This window comes from Dermacentor andersoni, chromosome 2 (genome assembly GCF_023375885.2).
Source record: "Dermacentor andersoni chromosome 2, qqDerAnde1_hic_scaffold, whole genome shotgun sequence".
In the NCBI taxonomy this organism is placed as follows: domain Eukaryota; kingdom Metazoa; phylum Arthropoda; class Arachnida; order Ixodida; family Ixodidae; genus Dermacentor; species Dermacentor andersoni.
The window spans coordinates 22792472-22815274 of record NC_092815.1 but is presented as its reverse complement, the minus strand read 5'-3'; the positions used below and the strand labels follow the sequence as shown (position 1 = coordinate 22815274).

Genomic DNA, 22803 nt, shown 5'->3' with positions numbered 1-22803 from the left:
ACAGCGGGGTAATGTTTTAGCGCTACAGAGGGCAGCATGGCAGGGGAATACCGAGGAGAATGCCATTGTGGATTTTCCCAGTTTATTTTATAAGGACGTACTCTTTCCCGCTTGATTATTTTAACATGTCTCAATGCTCACCTCCCTGCCTTTTGATCTCAAGGGCTAAGTGAGTTTGTCAGTATTGCGTAGACAACATGTTTCTTACCATATCTTTGTTCTTCAGCCCGCTACCGACTGCTACAATACTTCTGGCATGCTTTGGGGCACTGGTGGCGTATACCGAAACTTCTTGCGCAACCAGTCTGTTGTCTCGCGATTCCCCAGAAAGCGCACCACTCATTTGTGCTCACAAGTTTCTTGAGGCGCACGACGTGCAACCTTACTAAAGACGCATCGAGAACTGATAGATGCGCTCATCGTTGTCGCCAGTCCATAGATCGCGAGGTCAAGAAAGGTGAAAGCCTGGATCGTAAGAAACGATCAAAGAGTCAAGGAGCCGATATTTCCCATGCCAACTTCATCGCCGTCTGCAATGACAACGTTGACATGGTAATCTAAGGTTGTTTCGATGACAGTCAACATGGTGGCAATAAACTCGTCACCGGGTTCAGCTACAGTGATAAGGACGATGATGACGGTGACAGTATTAGCGTGTACACACTAAACAATTTCTCACCCATAAGGGTGTAAATTAGCTTGTCCCCAGACGAACACCCTTTGCCACCTATTGGGTGCTTAAAAAAGGGTGCTAGGAAAGGGTGCAGAGGCTAGCACCCTTAAGGAAGGGTGCACAGCATAAAATTTTAAAGGGTGTAGTGGTCGCACCCTTATTAAAGGGTGCTATTTACCATAACACCCTATGAAATGGGTGCTGGAAGGGTGCTCTACATTGATGCACCCGAGCAGCAAAAGCCGAGGACTGATGCACGACAGCAAATGTGTCCACAAACATAGAATGCTCTACTCCACAGACAGTGCCGTGTGCAGGCCGCATGCTAGCAACTGATATTTAGACAAAACAGCATATATATATATATATATATATATATATATATATATATATATATATATATATATATATATATATATATATAGTGCAAAAATATGCACCTTTCGCACCCATGGATGCCACTTGTCACACATTGCATAAATGTTCTATAGCTATACCTATTTCTGGACCAGAATGCACAACATCAATCCAAGGACCCTACCAGCACATATGCATGCCATGCATAATGAAAAATTTAACCAGGAAAGCAATGCATGGGAACCATTGCTTTCCAAGGAAATATACGACTGTTGAACCGCAACAATCATATATTTCCCTCGCAACAAAGGCAAATAATATACACAACACAGCACCTGGTGATCTTTTGCCCATTTGAGACATGCGTGGCACAGGTGTGTTTTTACACATATGAGAGTGCGGGATAGTTTTGGTATCAAAGTAAATTTATTAAGAACATTAGTAATTAATGCAACACGAATACATATGAACAATAGAAATAGAACAATACAATTGAACAATAGAAAGCAGGTCGACGCTATATCTTTAGATTACCCGAAGGCTTTCGACGTGGTCGTACATAGGGAATTAATTAAAGAACTGATGGAAATGAATATAAATTATGATGTTATGTGGATCCGCTCATATCTTACAGATCGGACACAATACGCTGATATAAATGGTAACAAATGTAACCAATTAAACATAACCTCAGGCATTCCACAGGGATCCGTTTTAGGACTTATTTTCTAGCTTACATAAATGATAAATCATAAATCCAAGCGTACAAGCGTCATCACATAAATAACGACATAACCATCCTGTCATTTGCAGGCGACTGTTTATTATATCGTGAAATTAATAACCAAAACGATCAGGCGTCACTTAGTCAAGCCCTTAAAGCTGTAGTCTGGGCCATAAAAAGTACAAATCTAAATCAGTCCTGCTCAGAGTTACAAACAAAAGAAAGCATGCTATTGAGTGTAATTATGAGATGAACTCAACGATTCTAACTGAAGCCGAAACGATAAACTACCTAGGTTTAACAATTTCGAAAGACTTAAGTTGGAAATCACACGTAAACAGAATTTGTGCAGCTGCAAAAAAAAGTTATGCTTCCTTCGCCGAAAATTAATGCTAGCAGCCATACCCGTCAAACTACTTGCATATTTAACTTTACATTAGACCGACGTTAGAGTATGCCAGTGTCAATTGGGATCCGTTTCAATCAGGATTAATAAATCGCATTAAGAAGATACAGAAAAAATCTGCAAGCTTCATTATTTCCCGGTATTATCGCATTGACTCTGTTTCCGAAATGCTTCGGTTACTTGATTTGCCTCCACTGGCTCAACGGCGGAAGTAGGCTAGACTTAATTTTTTTTGTTATCAAAAGTTACCACTTTGTTATCAAAAGTTTACCACTTCAGTATTGTTACGGCCAAGACGGCCAACAGCACAGTCAACATGGCTCACTTTTGGTGACCTTGTTCAAGAACTTTGTAGCCACTACTCGAGGGGCACTCAATGTGAGCCCAAGGAAAAGGCACTCCAACACGACAAGAGTGTTGAACAGCTTGCGGTCGTACTGGATATTGAAGAGCCAGTAAGCAGACAAGACAGCTGCCAGCCCCTCCTCCTCATTTTTCACCGCAAACAACTTCTCGCGGTCCACCTTGAAATGGAGAAGGTCAGCCTCTACAACGTCTGCTCCAGAAAATACGATGCAAGGGGTTGCAGGAATGATCTGGTCCTGTAGCGGCAAGAAAAAATATTGCATCATCACCAATAGACCATGAATAGTACATTGTCACCTCTTCATACTTAGTCAACCTTTATGAAGCTTTCTACAAGTCATACATCATTTCAACGCAATACAAACAATGTTAACAATACAAATGGCTAGTCTGACATTTATGCAGGCAATTTTGGTTTATGCCCGACGCAAATTTTGGGACCACGCCCAGAATTGCCCCCACTTCTAGAAATGGCAGCTTTATTTTATAATAAATATGTTGTACAGAATTTGCTGAGGCTAATTCCCACCTAATTTAAACATTGATGAAAACTAAAACAGCGCACTTCTCTAGCCAGCTGTTTTGTGCATGCCATTTTAAGATTCCACTTTCACGAAAAAGTGAGTGCATTACAAGGCAGAAGCAAAAATTGCGTGGGTAATACTTCAGGTGACAACACTGGAAACTATCTGGCATATAGATGAAGGTATGCGCCGCACTTGCAATTCAGGAAGGAGGGGATTGGCCCATATTTGAAAGTGGCATTTTCAGTTCCATTTTTAAAGGACTATAGAGACTTTAGTCGCGTGCTTGCTTCTTTTAAATGATGTGGTAGACATAATAAACGGTTGGCCATAGGGTATTCGCCTACAACCGCCAAATATTTATTATTTGGATTTATTTTCTTATATTTCAATTTCATCAATACAACGATGGTTATGAGGTGCAGTTGACTACGTCACGCGAGACATGAAAAAAAAAACGACCATATAATCGCTGATATAGTTTCAATTCACTACAACAATCAAATGTGTTTTAAGAGCTATAGACCCCAAATGATGTATCAGCAGTTATATTGCAGCTTCTTCCCTGTCTCACGTGACCTAAACACCAACTACACATCACAGACATTGTTAAGATGAAATCTAAACAGAAACATTAAGAATACATTCAATTATAAATTATTCAGCGTTCGTAGGCCAATAATACAGGGTGATAATGGATAGTAATGTCTAACGCATCATTTGTAAAAAAAATATGTACCGCATTCGTCTTGGTTTTCCACTCACGAGGCGCTATACGCATATAATCAGCTGCAGTGACACTGGTCCCAACTGTGATCACTGCCAACCGCCAGAAACACTTGGGCACATATTTTGCTCGTGCCCAGCGTATGTGTGAGAACGGCAGAGCCTCATTCTTACTATTCAACGAGTGACTAAAAGACCAATATCTTACTGGGTGATAATGGATAGTAATGTCTAATGCATCATCTGTAAGAAAATATGTACCGCATTCGTCTTGGTTTTCCACTCGCGAGGCGCTATACGCATGTAATCAGCTGTAGTGACACTGGTCCCAACTGTGATCACTGCCAACCGCCAGAAACACTTGAGCACATATTTTGCTCATGCCCAGCGTATGTGCGAGAACGGCAGAGCCTCATTCCTACTATTCAACGAGTGACTAAAAGACCAATATCTTAAAAGATTGTATTAGGCCCTTGACCTGACACCAACAGCACAGCTGTGGTCACTGGGGTGACTATAGCTTTTCTTCAAGCCATTGGACTCGACGCACGACTCTAGTATGACCTCAACGTGATGGAAATGTATACAGGTATATGCACCTCCTTATCTTATCCTCTCCCCCCTTCCCCAGTGTAGAGTAGCAGGCCAGTGCAAACTAACGCTCAAGCCGACCTCTCCGCCTTCCTTAAAAAAAACCTCTCTCTCTGGTACCAAGTTGCAAGACATATTCCAGGTTCTTTGCTGCTAATACTTCGCGACTGCTCGGGCCCTACTCTTCACTACGCTTGTAACTGAAGTCTCTCTTTAGCCCATTGGCTTTCAAAATTCCAGTAATGTTAAGCTTGCTCGGGCCCTGGTCATCCCCACCCTTGTAATTAAATAGTCTCTTCAGTCCATTCACATTCGAAACGCCAGTAACGTTAAGCGCATAAAGTCTGAAGACGCAACAAACCATGCATTCAGAGTAGAGTAGGTGGCAGCTCCCTGGGGAACACCTTTATGCTTTTAGAGTACTTGCTTTACATATTCCCTTACTACTTTGTTTGAAATACCATTCTTAAGATTGTATTGATATTATTGGTTCCCAAAATTGGGGCGAGCAGCCTACACAATAGTACAGCCACTGTCCATATGTGGTATTTATCTACCATGTTTATTGATGTGCTATATGTTGCTAGGTAGCGAATACACAAGAGAATAACCAACAAATGCTTAACATATGTATACATTTCGTGAAAAACATGAGTGTCATTGGCACTAAAGCTAACCACACGAGGAGGTTCTACCTAGAATCGTGGTATATACAAGCCACGCAAGGAAACCTGAACAGATACACGGGAGCACTTCCAAGCGTGCAACTGCACGACGTTCAAGAACACCGGTGAGCATGACAACAAAGAGACCTAAACCAGGAAGGTGGAAGCGGCAATGGTGGAAAGGACAACGCAAGACCGCTCAAGAACGATATGTATGTGTGGTCTTTCCGAAATAATAGAAAGAAACAAAATAGACATGGCCACTTCTTTCTGAAGCTCTACTTGAAACTGAAAATTTCTAGTTACACAGAAAAAAAAAACAATTTATGGTGGTCATTGTTTAATCTCCTTCTATTGAAATAGAAATGAATCGAGGAGTTGTCACTATGTCTTGGTGACCGCTGCCCCTTTTCACTTACAAAAAGTAAAAAAAAAAGGGAAAGTCTTGCTTTCGCTAAGTTCATAGGTTATGTCTTCAACACAGTTCTCTAGTATTTTTCACACATAAGCACTGCACACGCATAAGCACTATGTACACACACAATGTAGTTAAGTCAGTCGTCATTACAAATGTCAGTGGGTTGATAGAAGCGTTGAACGACTTTCATTGCCTTGTGGTGTACCTTTGATGGCCATGCGTCTGTGGCACAAGGATAGCCTTGGTGGCATAGCTAATGAGTCTTCTGCCCAAATGTATTGGAGCTCTAACTTTTTCGTCAGGGCAATATTTAGAGAGCAGTAGTTGAGTCTTTTTTGGAGTACAATAGAACATGTGTGTGCATTAAAATTAGTTTTTCAACCAGTTACAGAAGCTCTAGCTTTTTTTATATATAGCTGCCTCCTCAACCATGCAGGCTAACTTAATGTAAATGCTATTTCATACATAGTAGCAAGAGTTTACTTACCCGCTCAAAGCTGAACATGTATGGGTACTTCCTCTTCGCCTCATGAACACTATTTGTTGCGATGTCAGAAATTCTTTGGCGACATGTGAAGGCCATCGTTTCATCGATTTGATCCTCGTCAGGAGAGCCTGTGAGATTCACAGCTGAGCCACTCCGTGGGCATTTCAAAACTTGTTTCGTCTTCTCCGGCTATTGTAGAGATAGCAACATCCTGAGGGAAGCAACACCAATGCAGGTGATTGCGGCATAAATACACCTGCGCTATGCAAGGAAACATTGCAGTATTGTTCAAGAGGTATCGTCAAAAGCTCATGGCCCCATTCACTATCGTTTTCATGTGATACATTTACACCAGCACACAACTAAATAGCTAATTGTATGGATTAACATATGGCCTTGTTCCCACCTGCTAGACAGGGAACAAACCCACAAAGGACTGCGGTTGAGCACCAAACAACTTTGTTAGTACCCCAAAGGCGTTCGAACTGTCCCTTGCATTATGTTGTCATTGGTCTTTCTGTCCCATGGTTTTTAGTTTTGCCTAGCTAAATTAATTCGATAAATATTTCGCCAGCATAAATTCAATCAGGCATCCAAAATACTTTAATGCCACCTCAAAACAACAGAGTACTAAATAGACAGGATTAAATTCGGAGCGCTTCTATTCAGTGAAAAAAAATTGAAACATTTGAAACCATTAGCAAATGAAAATATTACGCTTGCCATTAGCTTGCTACACATCATCCTGGATAAACAAATCAAAATATTGTATTTGACTACGGAATGCCCCTCACCATATTTTGCACTTTGTGCCGTTGGAGCTCCACCATGGCTGTTTCTTCACTGCCCTTCCTGCGTGACCCAAACTTCGCACGGTTCTCGCCCACGCGACCATCGCCCGGAAGAACCCTTCGCTGATTCTTGAATCTGTAGCGCAAGGCTACCTTCCAGGAGTCCTGAGAGTTGCATGAACAGTAAAATAATATTGTGCTCAAATTCAGAGGTCGCTTATAGTAAAGGAAACGGTCAAATGAAATTTTTAGTACGCAATAAAGAAACAAGGAAAAGGCAAAGCAGCGCAAACAACACAAATAAGAAAGAAACATGCTGACTACTACCAATTCAAAGTGGTTTTATTAGCATGTGCAATAAGTTCTGTCAAGAAAGAACGGAAAGATTAAAGACACCCCAAAAAACAAAAAGGTCAGACACAATTTCTGAGAGAAAAGAACTTCAGATTTCAGGTAGAGCAGTTTCTTTACGATCGTGATCGAAGGCGTGCTGACACAAGTCTCTCCCCTCGTGTAGGTAATGAAAGCTTCACAAATTTCCCTTGGCATTTTCCATTAATATTAAAATGCACGTCTGGTGAAGCTTCTGTCTGCAGTAATTACATTTGCAGTGTATGGGAATATTGCTATCTGTGCCAGCCTCAATCAATTTGCATGCTCAAGGATTTGTACGATAATGGATGTGCCCAGAATCACACTGCCTAAAATCCCCACAGCTGGCGGTCCCCAGTAATATAACAATTTACTTACAGCTCCACTTCCTACTACGTCCTTCAGCTACGGGTATTTCTCAAGCAAAAGTGAGGTCACCCTTGAATAGAAATTACGAGTTGGGAACCTGAAAATATTCGCAATATTAAGATTGTTGTTGTCCGCATTGAGCGGGATTATGGCTTTGACCATAACAGACTGAGAAGCTATAATTTTGCAAATGCCTTTGAGGAGAACAAATAAATTTTTGTAGTTCCAAGGTCTGCAGATTAAAGGAATTTATAAATGAAATCTAATGCAGTGAAACATAAATTCAAAGCCTGTCTGACTACACAAAATTTCCGAATCGGCAGGTTTTTGCAGCGTACATCTTCGAATTTGTGCAGAACAGTCCGTGCTTCCAGCTCAAATTAGCCAGCGAATTTCCTTTACTATTTGAGGGATAATGGTAATTTTATTAATAATGTGGCTTTTAGAAGTACACGAATTTCAATTATTAACGTTTTGTTTTACTTATTCTCCCAAAGAATTGCAAGAAATCCAGAAAACCTGGCAGTCACATTTCTACACATTAAGTGTGGTAGCAAGAATTTTGCAAACTTTCGTACCGACTGACCTTGTACTTCAGCAGGCATTTCTAACCCCACCGCCATCAAAAATAAGGGGTAATTTACTTACACTCTGATCTTCTTCATTTCTGTGAAAAGCATGTGCACAATTTTTCGGAACGCTGCGGACGAAATCGGGCTACCAGTGCTAATACTGTCATGAAGATTGCCAAGGCTTGGCAGCACGAAAGTGTGCCCATCATCCTCTGAGCGTGAAGGCCTACAAGAAAGCTGCCATTCAGAGCTCAGTTTTCAACACGTTGCTACAGTAACAAAAATATCAGTGCCCTACGTCAGCTACAGGTAAACAGAGAAAAAAATTAATTAAATTATAAGGTTTTACGTGCCAAAACCACTTTCTCATTATGAGGCACGCCGTAGTGGAGGACTCCGGAAATTTCGACCACCTGAGGTTCTTTAACGTGCACCTAAATCTAAGTACACGGGTGTTTTCGCATTTCGCCCCCATCGAAATGCGGCCGCCGTGGCCGGGATTCGGTCCCGCGACCTCGTGCTCAGCAGCCCAACACCATAGCCACTGAGCAACCACGGCGGGTGAAAAAAATTAATGTTAGCTCTTCTATTGCATAAGATTATTCTAAATAGCATGATATCAGTGCCAACCAAGCCCAGCACTAATTTTACTGTTAAGGTTCCAGACCTAGTACAGCACTGGCATTAGGAGGCACTGATATGAGCATAAGGACAGCAATGATTTCTCGTGCTTTTGTTTGGGAAAGTTACAATCAACTGCGCCTCGACTCTAACTGCAACAATACAAGCCAAGGATATACAAAGCGTGTTGTGTTTTGGAATACTTATGGTACTTCTACATTAATAAACATTCTCACTCCAAGAAAGCCCGTCGTAGTTATTATGAGGAAAGAGGAGTTAAGTCCGAACAGAATCTCTGTGATAGTCACACCTGCAACAAAGTTCAGCATGATGCGAATTCATAAAATATACTGCCAGACCTGCAGCGCGTATCATGTGCAGAATTTCAGGTGCAGCAATTTTCTTTGCCACTGCGGACAATATAAACGTGGGAGCCGCGAAGATACCAGTGAGCTATATGTGTTACTGACAGTGGCGCCGCCGTTCTGATCCAATCGAGCATACGCATTGAAACAGAACCTAGACGTCATGGCAGCGCTGATCCCAAGGTTCACAACCAGGTGAACACAGCCAAACGCCAGTGACTACAATCGTAAACAAGCAATCAAATCACATATGCATTGCATCGGGTGGCTCAGCATTTCTTGGTTTCGTTACGTGGTCGTTGGCTTTGGACTTTAATTCAGATGGGAGAAAGCTTGGTGTTCAACCATCTTTCTATAAGGTGCTTTGGTTTTCTTAACAATCTTTGTTCTTCCTCCTCCCAAATGCAGAGTGCTAGGCTATAGACATGTATTAGGCCGACTTCTCTGCCTTCCCAATCAATAAATCTCTCTTTAAAACATGATTACGGGCGAAACCAATATTATGCGACCCTGTGAGAATATCTAAAATTCTAATGTGACACTCAAACACACTTACAGATCGAAGGAAATTCCAAGGCCATTTTCATGATCTTCGCTGCCACTGGCCACCATACTGCTCGCTGCAAAGTGCTGCAAGAAAAAAAAATAGCATAGTTTGCACCTTGCACTGGAAGCGCAATGCTAAAGAGACAGTGTAGCTGATGGGAACCTAGCTCACAATCGATTAGGTATCAATTGGGTATTGAGTGGCTATCGATTGGCCTATACGATGCATTGCCATGCTTACCGGGGTACTACCAAACACTTTTTCTGAAATTTACGAATTATTGATCGATTATCGATTAGGTATCGATTGGGTATTGTTTGACTATCGATTATAAATTGCTTAATTATGATTGAAACAATTACCACTACCTTACCTGGGCTTACAAATGAACCAACTGCATAACCAAGCTCCAACTGGATTGAGCTCAGTTTAGCAGAATCGGCAACGCTGTGCTAGTTCTTAGTTCGCATGTGAAACGCTCGGCTTAACCAGCTCCACTGTTCAAATAAATAGCCGGCACATGAATTCGTAACTAAGCTGTGAATTTGCAGAACACACGACTACCAAATCCAAATACCTCAGTCGATGTTGACGCACACTGCTGCTCACTGTACACTGGTGGGCGCAGTAAAATTTTCGATAAGTCTGGGATAGTCTCCTCAGGAGAGAGATCCACATACTCATCGAACGTCTTGTCCAGTATCTGAAGGCGGTAAAGCACAACTGGTTTTTATATCGTGCAGAGACCTGTAGAATCTCTATACACGACAAGGCTGTAAACTGCCTCCATTGCTTCATGTGCAGCAAACCACTGTAAATGTGCAACAGCGGACTGTTGTTTTCGGATTAGAAAACAGTCTAGTAATGTGCCCCTCGATTTGCTGTTATATGAGCGAAATGCACTAATAAGCATTTGCTTGGCGAGCGATCCTCCACAAAGCACTTAAAGCTAATCGGCCCAGTGACTGAGGCGCTCGTACAGGGCATGACACGCATCACACCTTTGAGCGCGCTAACATGCAGCTCACACGAAATGTTTTAGCCTTTAGTTGCTGACATGCACAATGCTATTTCTTTTTCTGCTATGCTTCACACCACTGCAAAAGTAATTCCATGTATATGGCGGACAATGCAGTGGCGATGACAGGCTGCACGCGCGCACTATGACTGAGCAAGGGGAGCAGCTGTATAGCAAAGGGCAAGCGTGTACGGTCTGAGGGCGCCTGACTGACTAGTCGCACTACGTATAAGCAGCACCTACAGGCGACAAGGCAAATTTTGGGAGTCGAAAACTAAGCGGCGACATACGAGACATGGACAACAATGCTCGTTGCAGGTCGCCGTCGCACTAAAGCACATAACGAGTTTGGCGATACGCGGCTTCGCTGTAAAAATGCGATCTACCGTCGCGACGAGAAAAGCACCCCGCAACGAAAAAGGCGCACCGCGAGTTCTGCAGCGCTACCGCACCCGTGCGAGAATTATGTAGCGCGAACGAGTATTATACTTTCAGTTTATTGCTACGCGATACACTTCTTTTAGCGATGTAAACACTATTCGGATTCAAACATGTCGCGAAGAGCCTCCCTCATCATAATTGTCAGTACTTCCGCATAACGCTACCTTAGCAGGTGCAGTTAGAATCAAACAAGGGAACACGTGCACTTGCCTGAAACGAGCTCGACGTCAGGTCGACTTTGCCGCCGAGAACCGGGCACGCGCAAATTGCTTCTTTGAGAGCGTTGAAGTTGCCATCCGCAAGGATATATGTCCTTGCCGCACCAACGTGGGGCACACTAACTAGGCAGCGTGGCATCGCAAGCAAATTTACATACACAGTACCCCTGGCACTTGCAAACAACAGGCAGTCATACATGGAACCAACGCAGCAGTGAGAGCAGTGAGAATTACGCGGCAAACCGCACAATGTAACCATGGCAGAACAAGAGACAGTTGCAAAATTTGTCATTACAGCATGCCGCAGAAATGCCATAGTCTAAATAAAGTTCAAACTATTTAAAAACAGATATTTTGCGCCGACTAGTAGCAAAAACAGCGCACAGCCACGCTAATTTTTGCCTATTATCTTATTAAATACAGTGCAAAAAACTGCCCGTAGATGGCGCAACAATTCGGATATTGAAAAATTTATAGACACTTTTTGGTCCGGTTTGCGTTTGGCCTTTGCTTTCTTACTAAAAGAATGAGAGCCTGAAGCTTCACCCTTGTTGCCAGCAATAGCATGAAACCTGACCATGTTCAGCACCTACTGCAGTGCATGCAAAGATAACAATCGCTGCAGTGTAGCAATCAAAAGCAAAACGAAACTCATAATCACTAAGTAATATAATTATTCGAAAACACGTAATATAAATTATTGGTAATAGTCTAACTCTAAAAGCAGAAGACCTGCCATTAGTTGTCACTGCTCTGTCGGAAAGTCTGTGTTCTGTTTGCTCTCCTTTTTTTTTTTTTTTTTTTACTGTGTTCATGTTCTGGAATGGCGCGCACGGGTTGGGGCGTTGTGCTCGGTCTGTGTTGTCGCTGTTTTAAGGCCCAAACGGCGCAGGCAAGCTAGCAAATAACGGCATAACTGTGAACGGAAACCTGGTAAAGGGATCTGTTTTCATTTTCACTGGTGACAATTTGTCTAGCCATAGAATTGGAGGCTTCAAATGCACATTCAGCCAAGGAATAATTTATAGGCACTGCATGGCTCTGCGGAACGAAACTGACTACGAGCATTTAGAAGGCGATTTTGTGCTTCCCTCGCCGAAAGTGCACAAACACCACTTGAGTATGTTGAGTGCAGGGCTGCCGACTCTGTCATTGTATGGGGTCAAGGAGCCATGTGCTCTTTTGTGCCCCGTCTTTGAATCGATGCTACACCTTCCACCCTATATAATGCATGACCTGCTTGAAGGAGTCATACCATTTGCACTGCGGCATATAATCTCTTCATTAATTGAACAACGATTCTTTTCGCGTGGTGATTTGAACAAAAACAAGTCAGAATGGATTTATGATCCTCATGATATTGGCAGCAAACCAGAGCCCATTTCTAAGCCATATCTTCTAGGAAAAGCTGTTTTGAAGGGGTCGGAAACAGAAGTATTTTGCCTATTTCGAAACCTAACCTTCTTTGTTGGGGATAGCGTCTCTTCAGACAATGCAGTTTGGCAGCTTTAGCTACCTCTCCGAGAAATTGTTGACATTGTAATGAGTCATAAAATTCCAGTTGCACATATTGCCTATTTTCAAAGAAAGATTCATTTCTTTTGTCTTGACTTCAAAGCATTGTTTCCATCAGTATCACTTCCATGTAAAATGCATTACCTCATATACTGCCCTTCGCACATAGAGAAATTCGGATCATTGAGGCTGCTATGGGCAATGCGTTTTGAGGCAAAGCACCAATATTTTAAAGATATTGCTCGAAAAATACGCAACTGGAAGAATCTTTCTCACAGTCTTGCCATGGGGCACTAGTTTTTGCAGAGTTTTTTATTCACTGCAGGTGATGACGAAACAATTCCCCGTAATACAGGCGTGAGGTGCATGGTATACGAGCACCTACCTTGTTGTATTAGAGATTTCATAACTGCGAATAATCTTGTGTCCACAAATTCAACGGTTGTCAAATCTGTGGCTGTTGATGGCAGGACATACAGTGCAGGATGCTGCCTTGTCAAAAGTGTTCCAGAAGATGGTCTGCCAGAATTTTCGCTTGTGGGTCAACTATTTTATGTAAACAAGTTGCTATTGGTCCTGGCTAAATTGCTCGAGACTGTCTCTTTTGACGAGCACTTTCATGTGTATGTTGTTAGTGCCACAGAAGAGTACAGTGTTCTAACTTCATTTTCGGAATTTGAAATAGAGCCGTTCTACATGCGTGAACACAATGGTCGAAGTGTTGTAAGCACACGCGGTTCTATGTTCTAAACAAGTAACAGGAATTTCTTGTGAAAAACTATAACAGCAAACTGCAACACTTAACTGCTTTATCTAACTTTAGTTGTAAATCGCACTTGTATCAACTTTGTTAATAACTTGCACCCTATACTAGTTCTCGAGTGAACACTGTTCTTGCGACTCATTTGTGAAACCTCAATAATAACGCGTGCAGCTATAACTGAGATGTCGGCTTTCTTACATTTTGTGAATCTGAAATCTGTCTGGAAACAGAAGTTACACCATTCACTGCAATAACATTTATCACTTGTATTTGCCGCTGCTATAAATTTGCATGAACAATATGCATGTATGATTACAATGCATTTTTGAAGGTAAGAAATGACAAAACAAACTCGTATTTTGCAAGAAAAATAAATATTTGTCCTGCACAAGAGCCTTATTGTGTTCCCGTGGCCCTGTTAGTTTAAATCTTTCTTTGTATCCTGTGTACATTAACAAATATACTACACAACATGTACAGTCGAAGACAAAAGTTTGTGGGCCACGTATTCCGCAAACGAAGCCGATAGCCTTATTAACCGCTGGCTGGAAGCCGCACAAGCGGTGAAAGTCCAAAATGCTGCTCTTTCAGCTCCCCAAGTGCCGTACACAGCCGACGGTATAATGAGCTTGCGCACCATGCCTTCTGGACCTTCACCTCGGCCAGACGCTGCCGCCACTCAGCCGATCGCTACGTTGGCAAGGCTCCTGGTGAGGCCGCGGTGGCTAGCCGGGCGACCTCTAAAAGCTATTCGCTTCGTTTCCTGATCACCTGGTCCACAAAATTTTGTTTCCTACTGTACACCCTTAGAAGCACTTCAGCACCCATTAGTTATAGCACCCTTCTGGCACCCTCGTTTACACCCTTCCGGTAAATGCACCCTTTGCCGCCTGCTCGTAGGGCGCTCCCGCCCAAATAGGGTGCTGGAAGGGTGTGAAGTAGGGTGTAAATCTGTTGAACACCCTTTTTTACACCCTTAAGGGTGAGAAATTGTTTAGTGTGTAGTAGTGACAGTTAAAAAAACACAGCATCAAAACTATGAATGAGGAGGAGGAGGAGGAGGAGGAGGAATAAACTCTATTTTAGGACAGCAGATTGGAGACCTAGGCCTCTCTACCTAGATGACGGCCTCGAGCCCTTAGGCCCTGGCGGCACCTTCGGCCTGCTGGATTGCCTTAAGTTGGTCTTCCGGTGCACAGCTGAGCAACGCGGTCTCCCACTGCTCTCTGGTGTTTTGCACTTTATTCTGTGTGGGTGTCCGAGGACAAGTCCAAACCATATGTTGTAGGTCCGTACTTTCTTGACAGAATCTGCATCCGTACGTTGTTAGGATCGGCCTGCAGGGGTACTGCCCTGTAAAGCTATCTCAGCCCGCTGCAGGTGCTTCCATCGATCCGCGGTGGTGACACCCTTCAGAGAACCAGCGAGGACAGCGCTAACCAACCATGAACTTAAGAGAACTGCGGACTACAGCAGCTCTGGCATTTGGAGGCGCCGAACAAGGGACAACCGGCGGCCACGCGGCTGGGGTCGGGCGTGACCACCTGGCTACGGGGACGCAGGACAATGGACACCACGACGACTGCGCTGCAAAGGTCGTCTGCCCGCGGAGGGAGCACTGAAAGTTGTGTGTGCGTGTGTGTGTTTGTAAAACGTCCCGCAGAGAGGTAAAACGTCCCGCAGAGAGGCGGCTTGTTTACGCTGACGTCGAACGTTTTGCCTCACCTAGGGATCTAGGGAACACGAAGTGGATATAACGAGCTGTTGTCGGTGGCTAGCGTGTGCTCGTCGTCGTGCTCTGTGCTCGTCAATGTACTCGTGAGCTGTGTGCTCGTTTGCTGTATGCTTCGTATTGCGGGCTCCATTTGGGAGTCACGCTAGACTGTGTAAATGTATCCCATGTTCAAATGTAAATAATATAAATAAATCCTGCTCGCCTAGATCCTCCCAAGCTCCTCTCTACGACCTTCAACCCTTACAAATGGTGGTAGCGGCGAGATCGTCCGACAACTCCTACAACTGGTGGCAACGGTGGGATCGTCCGACAACTCTAATAACTGGTTGACAGCGGTGGAATCGGCCTACGGCTCCTAGATCGGCCTACGACTCGGTGAGATCGGCCTACGGCTCGTAGATCGGCCTACGACTCGGGAGACAGCAACGGCCGCTGACGGACGTTGGCACATGGTGACCGACCGGTATCCTGATCAAGTTGGAGGCGACTTGGGATTGACCACCTCTTGCAACTGACTGGGTACGGTGGAGGACTGGTGATATGGTGCTGCTTCAGTGGGTAAGCGTTTGGTTTTGGCTGTAAGATTTACCAGGCTTCAATTTCTCTGTGTTTGTAGATTTGATTCGCTGGGATCTTTTACTTGTATTTTGATTTGCGTGGGTATCGCAGCAAGTACTGTGTGACAGCAGAGCCAAAGCTTAAAGTAGCGACCATGGTCCTAATGTGTTTGACGGGAGCTGACCTGTTGTGGTTGTGTGAAGAGCTCATGGTAGACGTAGAGGAGGACTTGACGGAATCAGAGATTCGTAAAGCCACTCTGCAAAGTGGCAATGATTTGAAACTCATCGAAAAACTAGGTAAACGAATTCTAAACAAAAGACAGGAACAGGAATCAATTAGGCAAGAATGCCAAGAGCGCGAGCGAAAACGCCAAGAGCGTGAGCAAAAACGGCAGGAGGTTGAAAAAGAAATTGCAGCAGTTAAACGCATGAAGTCAACAGCGGCTTCAGAAATCTGTAGGCTGGACGCAGCGAAAGTGGGAGGTAGATAGCAGATTTTTGTCGAAATCCGAGAGAAGTAGTAGCACCTGCGAGATCAGCAGCACGTTCATAAGTGAACTCAAATTGCTAGAAGCTAATGATGCCTTAGTGGCAGCAGAGGCCGTTAAAGGCCAGAGTTAGAGCGACGAGGTGCTGTGCCAACAGAGGACTGTAGAGACAGCTAGGCCAGCTGCGAACAAATTGGCACAGTCACCGCGCGTGTGCGTCGCTTGTAATGTTAGCGAGGTTGCTAGCGAAGTAGAGAGTACTGCTGACCCGACAGACGCGAGCACCCATGTCGAGTCACATCTGCGTGCCGAAGTACAGTGCCAGCTGGACGATGCAGTTGAGGGCAGCTCTCAGGATTGCGAGCTGCGTAGCTCAAGAGAAGACAACTGCATTGTTCAGGGATCGGTGCAGCCCTCCGCCAGTCTAGGTAGCCTAGATAGGTATGATTCAGTTATTAATCATTCGGACTGTGCGCGTGAGACAGCTATCGAAACCGACGGGCTGTGTACCGATGCACAGCGTGAGCTGGGCAATGCAGTATAGAGCAGTTCGCAAGAGTGCAAGTTGCATAACTCGAGTAAAGCCTGCTGCATTGTTCCAGAGTCGGTTGAGCTGTCCGCCAGTCGAGGCAAAGAGAGAGTCGGTTTAAATGAAAATCACTCAGACTGTGCGGGTAAGAGACCGATCCGGGCCGACGAAATGTGTACCGGCCAGCACGAGGCACGAGAAGGCGACACGAAAGAGAGTTCGAGGAAAAGGCGCCGTAGAAAGAAGCGCGCTAAAGATCGGAATGCGGTGGCTAATGCAGCGCAACCAAAGACGGCGAAAGACGCAAGAAGCCAGGGCGCAAAGAAAAGAAAGGTGCGGTCGTCGTTGACGATGTTGACGCATCAAAGACGTTAGAGCCACAGGTCAAAAAGAGACCGAGAAGTATGTTCTGCACAGACGCAGACAAAGAGCACGGGGCAGTCAAGTTCCTCGTCGTTCCGTCGTTCTTTTCGGAGTGCAGCATGTAGGGCGAAGGAGCGCCAGGTGGCAAGACGAGACGAGGTGGCAGGGGGTCGCGACGCGGTCAGTCAAGTTAGTGATGAAAGCGTGGCGCAAGGACGCAAATTGGCAGGAGACTTTAACGTCTTGGAGGAGCTGATAGTGAGTCAGCCCTTTCGTTGTTCCTCGGTAGCCAGAGTAGCTTTCGAACCGCGACCACCTCGAGTTTTATGAGTCAGTCGAAAATGCTTGGAACGGGAGGCCAAGAGAGCTTCCATAGAAGTAAAGCATGTTGTTTTGTTTTATATTTTTGAACATATTGAAAATTTTCGCGATTTGAGGCTAGAGTTCCTTTCAATAAGTAAGGTATGAGCTTTCTTTATGTTTTCGTTTGAGAAGCTCCGAGGTTTGAAAGAGGTGTTTTATTTAAACAATTAGTCTCGCGAGTGTTAGTTAATGAGTATATAGGCTTTCTTTTTTTTTGTTTGTGTGTGTGAGTAACCTGAGTGACAAGGTTATCGTTGAGAGGCCTATCGTAACGCGCGTGTGTATTAGTTAACCTTCTTCTTTTTATGTGTTTTTTTTATTTTCTAAGGTTAAGCGCGTAGGTTATCAGTAAGTGCGTAATTTGCACTGAAAGCGTTCTTAGTTCCTTCAGCGCGTGTCCTGTGCGGACGGAGGGAAGCAGATTGTTAATGACTGGGTTGCTCGTGTGTGTTGAGGGCAGCCGTATTCTTACTTCTTTAGTGAGCGTGCGTAGAACTAGTAATTAGCAGACGCATTTTTTAAGGGTTTATGCGGTGTGCGTAAGTTACGCAAGTGTAGTTGCTCGGTTAAGTTACGTGTCCTGATTGGACTAGAGAAAGACACGTGAGTAAGCGTGATGAAACGTTTGCGTGCGACGCAAGCAAGTGTTCTGAAAAGTGACCACAAAGCTAGCGCGATCGTAATTACGTACCTGTGGAGTTGGCCAGACTGTTCAGTGGCAACAGTACGTGAGATAAGTACGCCACTGCGATAGGGTAAGAACAGGCTGTTCGTGAAGCTAAGCTGCTTAAGTTATGTTCGGGTATTGGTGGTTGAGAGCCTTCGGTTTAGTTCTGCGTAAACCTTTGCTCTTGTGCAACGCGACGGTCAGGTTTGGTCGAACTCAGGGGGAACGTGAACGTCCGCTTTGGCGGCACGAAATTTTGGGGCCGAATGTGGGGTTCCCAGTTGAGTGGCTTGCATTAAAATTTTGATAGGAAGCCTGGTGGGTTAACAGCTGATTCCGGGCGTTTGCACGCTGAGTGGTATTGTGTTGCCGGGATCGACTCTTCTGTGCCAGTTGTTGTGAGATGGTTGAAGGCATTCCAAGTGCGCAAGGGTTGCAGAGAGCAAAACAATCTTCTTGTTCGCCAGCCATTCTCTTCCCGCCCAGCGGTTGCCAGCACTGGCCAGGCGAGATTTTCCGGGCCATGGAGGAGCTGTTAGGATCTGCCTGCAGGAGTACTGCCCTGCAAAGCTATCTCAGCCCGCTGCAGGTGCTTCCATCGATCCGAGGTGGTGACGCCCTTCAGAGAACCAGCGAGGACAGCGCTAACCAACCATGAACTTAAGAGAACCGCGGACTACAGCAGCTCTGGAATTTGGAGGCGCCGAACAAGGGACAACCGGCGGCCACGCGGCTGGGGTCGGGCGCGACCACCTGGCTACGGGGACGCAGGACAATGGACACCACGACAACTGCGCTGCAAAGGTCGTCTGCCCGCGGAGGGAGCACTGAAACCTGTGTGTGCGTATGTGTGTTTGTAAAACGTCCCGTAGAGAGGTATAACGTCCCGCAGAGAGGCGGCTTGTTTACGCTGACGTCGAACGTTTTGCCTCACCTAGGGATCTAAGGAACACGAAGTGGATATAACGAGCTGTTGTCGGTGGCTAGCGTGTGCTCGTCGTCGTGCTCTGTGCTCGTCAATGTACCCGTGAGCTGTGTGCTCGTTTGCTGTATGCTTCGTATTGCGGGCTCCATTTGGGAGTCACGCTAGACTGTGTAAATGTATCCCATGTTCAAATGTAAATAACATAAATCAATCCTGCTCGCCTAGTCCCTCCCAAGTTCCTCTCTACGACCTTCAACCTTTACAAATGGTGGCAGCGGCGAGATCGTCCGACAACTCCTACAACTGGTGGCAGCGGTGGGATCGTCCAACTCTATTACCGTGTAAAGGTCCGGATAGTAGCGGTAGTAGCCACCAGGTTCGGATGTGTATCTGTTTGTTAGGAAACTAAATTTTTGTAAGGCGAACGTGTGCCCACAAAAACAAGTTACACATAAAGAACAATGATAGCGGCGAACACGGCGGTTGTCGAAATCTGATAAACTCATCAAGCGCGTCGGCTTTTATGCATGAGTCATCGAAGTTTCCAGAGTAATCGCTGGTGCTCGCGTGTCTTCCAGAAAGTATGACACAATTCTAGTCGCGCATACAAAAGATTACACAAGCTTCGCTGACAACAGACAACCGATAGAACTATCAATAGCATTCCAGTACCAATCATGCAGGCGCGTCCTGCGCTGAGCGATAACTTTAAGGTGTGTAATGTGGGTGAAATGCAATCAGGACACCGTGTTGTATATATATATATATCACACGAAGTGTTCTTAGCCACATTAAATTTGAAACATCTTCTGAGGCAGGTAGACCAATTCTAAACCTTGAGCTAAATTACTCAGTGAGGTGGCTATTACTTCTACGAGAAGCAAAATTTTCAATTTGGTCATTAACGTAATTACGCCTATTAACTATTTAATTAAATATCTTACGGCACATATTTCAATCTACGAATATAGTAGCCGCTGAGTTCCCTATAGTCATACAGGCTTGGAACGAATTCTCAGTACCACACCAGTTTCCAGATACTAATGTTCAAGGTGTCCGACGAAATGCATTGGCGCTCCAGTTACTTTTGTGCTTCAGTGCATAGAACAGCGTTCTCTTTTTTGATTTGGATTTTTACCACAAGTTTGACGGTGCATATATCGAAATCGATGCCGTCCTCAGAATTCGCTCCAAATCGGTTATGACTTGCAAACTGACTAGCCACAATTCATGTTTTCTGTAGGTGCGGCAAGCGGGCGACAAGAAGCAAAGGCACGCTTCGCTCAGCCGAAAATGGAAAATCCGATTGGTTGTTTAATTCCGCATGTCCAGCCGAAACACTGCGGAGAACTTCAAAACAAACGGCAAATCACGTTCACATTTCCTGCCTTCGTTTTTTTTTCTGGATAATGTTGGCTAACAGCATGACAAAGAATTCACCTTGTCTCTTGAACAGTTACACATACAGAGAACTTTGTACACTTGTGCACATAGCCTATAATTGCAGAAGAACAATGAGAACAACGATTAATGCGCACACAACGACATTTCAACATATTAATGACCATTCAGAACGACACAGCTCCTCCCTCCCTCTCCCCATGTTATTATGAAGAAACTTTCAAACTGACACTGCGACCAGTACGACATAACCCACAGGCAATAGTACAAATATCTCGCAAATGCACGAAAGGCGTCCTATATTTGTTAGTACAGGGCCCAACAATGTCACTATCCTCAAGAATTTTTTTCAGTGCTATAAAAGCGTACTTTTGCATAATTATTGTCGCCCACATGCGGGCCCAGTAAGCTAACTGGTCTGACGACCTAATGTTATTGGGTGCGAGATCTTTCAGCGCGAACGGACGGGAGAAGGAGAAACGCGAAGACAGGCGCACTCAAGAGCGATGTACTCAACAACTATATACCAAGTAGCCCACGAAATAATCCTTATGGCCCAAAGATCAAATGTTAAGTTCCCGCCTTGATGTTTAATGATATGCGTCTTCTGCCATATGGTCACGGTCGCAAAGTGGAATCTCATTGCGCCCAATTCTGTACAAAAAAACGTTTCTATAAGCGCTGCCTATAGCCATACTTGATGAATAAGAGCTTTTGTGATCCTTTTTAAAGTAATTCTGATTATGAATTTAATTGTTGGATTATTATAAAAGCGATAGGATATCCTGAAATTGCGGCCAAATCATGTATTTACACATATAATTACATTTACAATGCGTACACACATTTGTGTGCACACATACAAATGTATGTATACATGCGTATGCAAACATTTAGAATGCGGCGCAGTTCACTTCCGGAGAATGGGAGGAAAAACATCATTTCGCTATGTCGTGCAGCTGCATCGGATGCTGTGTTGCTTGGAATATTGCAATTGCCCGGTATTCACTGAAATACGATTGCTGCGCTTGGTTGGCTTTGTGAGCGTCTCACAAAGGGTAATAGGGTTCATTCTTTTCGTATTTGTGCTGCTAATCTATTTGACTGCCGCCTGGGAGTCCCTGAAAACTACCTATTCTTGCACCTCTTCTATGGAAGTTATGAATTTAATCACACAGTTAATCACAAAAGTTAGTAACCAGTTCTGCAGTTGTCGACGAAGTGGCACAGGATAACTTAAATGCTCCTTGTTTATAACAAATACCTAAGTCGAAGAGTTGGTAAGACTGGAACCATTCTTATGTATACATATATGTATCCTGGATGCCGTATATATTTCGTAAAGTGCTAATTGGAGCGGCACCCTTCTCCTTCCCTTGAGGATACCCTGGAACGCCCCTGGCCCATGTTATTATTTGTATCCTGTATGTGTGTTTATATGCATTTAAGTATTTCCTTGTATCTCAGTTCGCTTGTATATTAGTCGGACTATTCAGTATTAAAATGTTATTCCGTACAGCACTTTGTTTTATTATTTCTTGCTTTAATAAAGCTTTGTTTCCTTAACACTGATTTGAGATAACCGACTCCTTAGTTGTCCCTTTTATCCTGGTTTCGCAGTTAATAAAGATATATTGCCAATCGTTTTCCTGTCAACCGTGAAAGTGGCTGCAGTTCATTGGCAACTTCGCGTCTTATCTGTTAATATTTACTTAAGGAAAACTTATGCGAGTGACGGCTTACGGCGGCCTTGCTTGCCGAGAACTTGCTCCGATTTATTTCACTCCTCTGCATCTCCAACTAGTTTAATCACTGTTCATGCACGATCACTGTCACAGCGCGTCCTGGGGACGGCTTCGGCCGCTCTGTCATTCTCGTGCACCTGCGCAAGACCGCATTCGAGGCAAGAGTGAACGTCAGAGGCACCACTCGGAGCCTCCCGGAGGAAGGAGTCGAAGGGAAAAAAGAGGAGTGCTCCCACGGTAGCCCGTAAAGGCGATGACGTGTGCAGCCGCTAATGAGGGCAGATTTGTAGCGTCAGGGTCGTTTTGCATATTGCTGCAGCCGCGCGCTCGCGTCGTCGTTCTAGATTTTTTTCTTCGTCTCTTCTTTCCGGGTGCCGTTGTTTCCACGTGGCGCGCACAGAAAAAGGAGCCGGGGGCACCCGTCTGAAAGGAGAAGTGCAGGGGAGGTGCATGTCGACCGCGCTGCGTTTTGATTCCATTAGCCCCCTCGGTGATGAC

The 22803-nt window shown here is 44.5% G+C and overlaps 1 pseudogene; it reads right to left on the bottom strand.

Annotated features, from left to right (window-relative positions):
• Positions 1-2033: 2033 nt before the first annotated feature.
• The window catches only part of LOC129385610 (uncharacterized), a 38390-nt pseudogene continuing 17620 nt past the window's right edge, over positions 2034-22803 (bottom strand).